Source organism: Echinops telfairi, unplaced genomic scaffold, assembly GCF_000313985.2.
Source record: "Echinops telfairi isolate 266 unplaced genomic scaffold, ASM31398v2 ScPeMD7_3533;HRSCAF=4204_0, whole genome shotgun sequence".
Lineage (NCBI taxonomy): Eukaryota > Metazoa > Chordata > Mammalia > Afrosoricida > Tenrecidae > Echinops > Echinops telfairi.
Window position 1 is genome coordinate 9952670 of NW_022107431.1, and position 6000 is coordinate 9958669.

At 46.7% G+C, this 6000-nt stretch overlaps 1 protein-coding gene across 1 annotated transcript in view; it reads right to left on the bottom strand.

Annotated features, from left to right (window-relative positions):
• SNX9 (sorting nexin 9) overlaps positions 1-5792 on the bottom strand; it is an 82194-nt gene extending 76402 nt beyond the window's left edge. Inside the window, exon 1 of the mRNA XM_045294415.1 lies at positions 5741-5792. The gene's annotated coding sequence lies outside the window, so the exon portion shown is untranslated. The remainder of the gene's footprint in view (positions 1-5740) is intronic.
• Positions 5793-6000: the final 208 nt, after the last annotated feature.

Sequence of the window (6000 nt, forward strand, 5' to 3'; positions counted from 1 at the left end):
GTTCTACACAAAGTCGCCATGCGGTGGAGAGAAGCTGAGGCCACCAACCACCACTATCAACCTACTTGCCTTTAGCAAAAGCATCAGCTCCTCCTCCTCGGGAGTGGTCCTCGGGTTAACCCATGAGAAGAGAACATTCCTCCAGGCTGGACATTGAGTTGCTCCCCTGGGTTTTCACTGGAGGATTTTAGGTAGGCGATCACTAGGCATGGTGGCATGGTAAGCTGTGCTGCTAACCACATGGTCAGCAGTTCAAAACCACTAGCTGTTCCAAGGGAGAAAGATGAGGCTTTCTACTCTTGCAAAGATTTACAAAGAAAGGTAATCCAACAGAATGCTCAAACTGTACACCAGCATTGATATCACATGCAAGTAAAATTTTGCTGAAGATCATCCAACAGTTGCAGCAATATGCTGACAGGGAGCTGTCAGGGGTTCAAGCCAAATTCAGAAGGGGACATGGAACAAGGCACATCATTGCTGATGTCAGATGGATCTTGGCTCAAAGCAGGAAATACCATTAAGTTGTTTACATGTGTTTCATGGACTATGTAAGAGCATTTGTTCAACTGTGTGAATCATAAAAAACCCCAAAAAACCATGGATAGCCTTAAGAAGAACGGGAATTCCAAAACAATTGTGCTCATTCAGAACTTATACATGGATCAAGAGGCAGTTGTGGGAACAGAACAAGGGATGGTTAAAACAAGGAAACGTGTGCATTCGGGATGTATCCTCTCATCACACTTATTCAATCTGTATTCAGACCAAGTAATCGTAGATGGATTATCTGAAGAATGTGATATTAGGATTGGAGGAAGGCGTATTAACCACCTGCAATAAGCAGACACAATCTTCCTTGAACATGAGGAGGACCCGGAGCACTTGGACTGAAGCCTTCAGTATGGATTACAACTCAATGTAAAGACGACCAAAATCAGTCAGTAACACATCATGACAAATGGAGAAAAGATTGAAACTGTCTAAGGGTTTTGTCTTGCTTGGATCCACAATCAATGCTCATGGAAGCAGCAGTCAAGAGATAACTGTTTGCATTAGGCAAATCTGCTACACAAGACCTCTTTAAAGAGTTGAAAAGCAAAGATGTTACTTTAAAGCAGTGGTTCTCAACATTTCTAAAGCTGCGACGTTTTAATACAGTTCCTCATGTTGTGGTGATCACCAAACACAAAATTATTTTCGTTGCTACTTCATCACTGCAATTTTGCTACTGTTATGTATCAGGCGACCCCTGTGAAAGGGGCGTTTGACCCCCAAAGGGGTCTCGACCCACAGGTTGAGAACCGCTGCTTTAAAGACTAAGATGTGCCTGACGCACGTCATGGTATTTTCCATTGCCTCATATGCATGTGAAAGTTGGACACTGAATAAGTGTGTTAGTCTGGGTAGACTAGAGTAACAAATTCATAGACAATCACAAGTGTTTAAGAAAGAAGTTTATATACAAGATCAATTGAATATTGAGAAAACATCCCAGCCCAGTCCAGATCAAGTCTAGAAGTCCGGAATTAGTCCATATGTCCAATATCAATCTATAAAGTCCTCTTCAGAGTCACGAAACATATGCAATGACGCCAAATGCAGGAAGATCACAGGCCAGTGGGTGCAAAGTCTTATGGATCCAGAGGTGTTGTAAGGCAGGGGTCTCCATGTTCCTCCAGTTCCCAGGGCACAGGGTCTATCAGCATAGTGCCATCTATCTTGTCAGTAGAGCGTCTCTCAGAGAGTGAGCAAAGAGTATCTCTCCCACCTGCAAGGAGGAATTACAGGAATTCCCAGAATCTTCAGGGTAAGGCCATGCCCACACAGAGGCCTCATTGGCTATACAATGATTGACAGACTAGACTCCACCCCTTCACTCTTTATCCTCTCAAGTCCCAAATTGACACCAGATTATGTAACTAGCACAATAAGTCACTGGCAAAAGTCAAAGTACTATGGACTGCCAAAAGAATCAACAAATCTGTCTTGAAAGCAGTACAGCCAGAGGCTCCTTAGAGGCAAGGACAGGGAGACTGTCTCACATGCTTCGGGCACGGGCATGTTATCAGGAGAGACCAGTCCCTGGAGAAAGACATCATGCTTGGTAAAGCAGAAGGCCAGCTAAACAGAGGTAGACCCTCAACAAGGTGGTCTGGACAGAGTGGCTCCAACACTGAGCTCCAACACAGCACAACTGTGAGGATGACACGGGACCAGGCAGTGTTTTGATCTGCAGCGGAGTTGCTATGAGTAGGAACTGACTTGATGGCACCTAACAACGACGAGGACTGTGAACAGTCTCAGAGACCCCCAGGGCAGTTTTCCTCGGTCCTACAGGGTCCCTATGAGTTGACAGCACGGGGAGGGGGAGCACTATCGAGCTGCCTTGGTGGAGAACTTGGTGAAACATGTTGATCCTAACAGCAACACTGAAGCCTCCATTGACACAGGGTAGCTACGCACAACCACGAGCTGAACCCGCGTCTCGGCTGTGCACGGCACGAACTCGACCACAGAATCACCAGGGCCCTTGACTGTCTCAGAATATTTCTTTGACTCCACAAGTGTACAGCCATCCTACTTCATATGCTTTTCAAAATTGTACTAAGTTACACAACATTGAATGACTAGCAATCCAACCCAACTTCAATCCTTAAGGCTCTTACAAAGGCCCCCTACTCTTCATAACGGTTCTGGGAGCTCGGGAGGCAGGTTATAGGGTTCTTTTCTGGGATGTTCTCTCTCGTCAACTTGCTATGAATCGAAATCACCTCAACAGCAGTGGGTTTCGATTCTTATTCTACACCGGGAAGAAGTTCACGCATCTTCTACCGGGCTTTCCAGTCCTCCACATCTGTAATTCAGACAAGCTGCACAATGCGCATGAGATTCACTGGAGTGCGTCGACGATTGAAGGAGGCCGTATCTGACCCCTGTGGCTTCCCTACTGCCACAAGGCAGGGGTGAGACACACCTCCAGGATCCTCCCGTGCCTTATTCTGATACCTTCTGAACCCTATTCCGACACCAGCCCATCCTCCCACGGCACTCTACTTCTCTGCCACACAGACCTCACAGACAATACTCACAATTAAAGCGGCTTACTAGGGGAGTTAACAGGTTAGCACAAGTCAGCATCAGTAAGCAGTAAGGATACAGTCATGGTCCACAGCAACCCTTCTCCTCAGACAGCAGCCGCGTCTCTCTCCAGTTCTCAGTCTCAGCCCCAAGGACCTTGGCCTCCGCCTCCTCAGGCCAGGAAACCCACCCCACTGCTCTACCGTCGTCTGGGGCTGTTCCTCTGGGGAGTCTCATGGTGGTTGTTTTGGCTTCTGCACTTGAACATGCTCTTAGGATGGGCTCAACTGGTCTCTGTGTTCTGCTCCTGAGATGGTTCTTATGAAGGCAGGCGTGGCTTTGATGGAGGTGTCGCTTTGTCTTTTAGGGACCACAGCCCCCAGAAAACCAAGGCTGAGATTTGGTTCACACCCTTTACTAACCTCAGGACTTAATCCCATGCCTCAATCCAGTCCATTCCCACAGCTCCCTCCAATGAGATAGTAGCCACATGCAGACTCCAGAATGGTAACACATCACAGAAGGAATTATGGCTAGAAGGGCCAGATTAATTGACTACACTGGGAGAGTTAGAAAACAAATAAACAGCATCAGAAACTCCTAATTTTAGAAAAGAAGAGGTAGCTATAGTTATTCCTAAAGTGACAACCTAAGAACAGAAACATCTAGTTACCAAAGATGAACTGACGTGGAATTCACAGAACAATGAATGGTACAGATCTGGCCTACCGTCCACTAACTAGTTTCTTAAGGTCCTCTGGTGTATGTGTGATGGCACGCGTGTACACAAACACACAAATACAGGGCCCCTTCCCAAGACTTGATCTCTCAAATAAAAGTAAATCTATTTGAAATAGAAGTCCCCTAAGATTGTCTCAAACATAGAACCCCAAGGCTTCCAAGAGGAGCTCTTAGCCTTTGGTGTAGTTTTAAATGAGACACGAAGGGCCTGGGAATGGCAGCCCCGGGTTCTCCAGAGTAAAGATGAGAAGCAAGAGGTGAGAGGAGGCAGCAATGAAGGATAGCCCAATTAAGCTCTTTCTTCTACAAGAGAATGCCTTTCTATTGTGAACATGCCTGTGGACGCCTGAGAGCTCAAATATAATAATGCTACCGCCAAGGAAGCAGGTGGAGGGCTGAAATTCACTGAAGAGAGCAGAAGCGCTTCTCTGGAAAAGTGACGGCGGGCCTGCCCGGTCACCTAGAATACTGGGACTCAGTATCTTTCCGGCCACTTCAGGCTGGCAGTCTGCGCCTGCGGCAGCGCCCCAACAAGCCAGACATAAAAGTAATAAGGTCACTGTCATTTCATTGCTTACGGAGAATGCATTCTTCCTCCTTCCCAATTAAAACAATGGGAAGGAAAAAAGAAGCCACTCCCATGTGGAGGGAGGGTGGGTGGATGGGTGTGGCGTTAACTGAAAAAATGTACTGGGTTTAATCACCTCATGGAAAACACAAACAGAAATGAAAGCCCACAGCAATCCCCTAGGGCAGGGTAGAACTGCCCCTTGGGTTTCCGAGGCTATAAATCTTTACGGGAGCAGAAAGCTTCATCGTTCTCCCTCAGGGAGCCTGGGGTTTTGAACCGCTGACCTTGAGGCTAGCAGCTCCACAGACCCAGTATGCCACCAGGAAGTGGAGGCAAGGTCCTTTTTTGATCTTTCCTTACATCTCTGAGCTGCTGACAACGACCCTCCAGCACAAAGGAAAGGTGAAAGAACCTGCGAGAACGTGCCCGCAGATAAGGAAGCCGGAAGTGCTTACACGGGCTTTATGGCTCTTACTTAGCAAGCACACTTGATTCAGGTTTAATAGAAGACCAAGTGTCCTTTATAACTGTAAGAGCAAATTAAATTCAGGCGTAACTATTATAAGAATAGTAAAAGAGCGCCCCCCCCCCTCAGGTTTCCTAAATCTAGTCATTACGTGTACCTGCACCAGTTGCTAAACTGCATCCCCCTTACAAATACCCACGGCACCTCCTCAAAACCAAATAATATCCAGGATGCCTACTCAGCGCGAACAAACGATTAAAAAAAAAAAATCTCATTGCCATCGCGTTGATTCTTCCCAGAGAACTGCAGCTTTTAGTTTCTGAGGTTATAAATATTTTTATGGAAACAAAGAGCCTCATCTCTCTCCAGGTCGGCTGGAGGGTTCGAACTGCAGGTCTTTCAGGAAGCAGCCCAGAGCAAAACCCCCTGCTACAGGAAGACCCCTGACAAGGTGAACTGCCATAGTGGCTGCAGGCTGGAAAATACCAATTGTGAAGATGAGGCAGGTCGGGGCCACTGTGAGTGGCAACAGATTCGACGGGGCCTGACCCTACCAGCAGCAGCAGCAGCGAAGAAAGTCTGCTGGAGCAGTGGGTTCCTTTAAGATCTTGATCTTTGGGGATCAACTGAGAACAGTAACTGGAATGATTAGATAGGAGACTTCTGGGAAGAAGAATTCGGGGCAGGAGAGGGGCAATGGTTGCACTGCTGGCAGACTGTCAGTTCACTGAATTTGTACAGGTAGAAATGGGTGAACTGGTGTAGGCCTGTGCGTGCCCTCAACAACGCAGCAAAAAAATTTTTTTTAAGAAGATTGTAAATACACGTTACAGGCAAGCAGATCTGTGGGTGTGGGAACCCACATGCCATCATGTACTCACCTTGTAGCCTTTTACATCGCATGTGTAACTGGGGGCTTCTGGGATGCTTGCCAACATCAAATTTCTTTAGAAATTCTTGGCTTCGGTTTTCTTTTTAAAAAGGCCAACACAAAATTGACTGTGTTCCTCGAACCAGGGCAAGTCTTATCTCATCTAATAAACCCGTGTTTCCACTGACTGTATTAGCAAGAAGGTAATCATTTCAGCAGCAGTTGACAACAGGCGACAGTTGTTATAGAAGATACACCTAGGAGAATTCA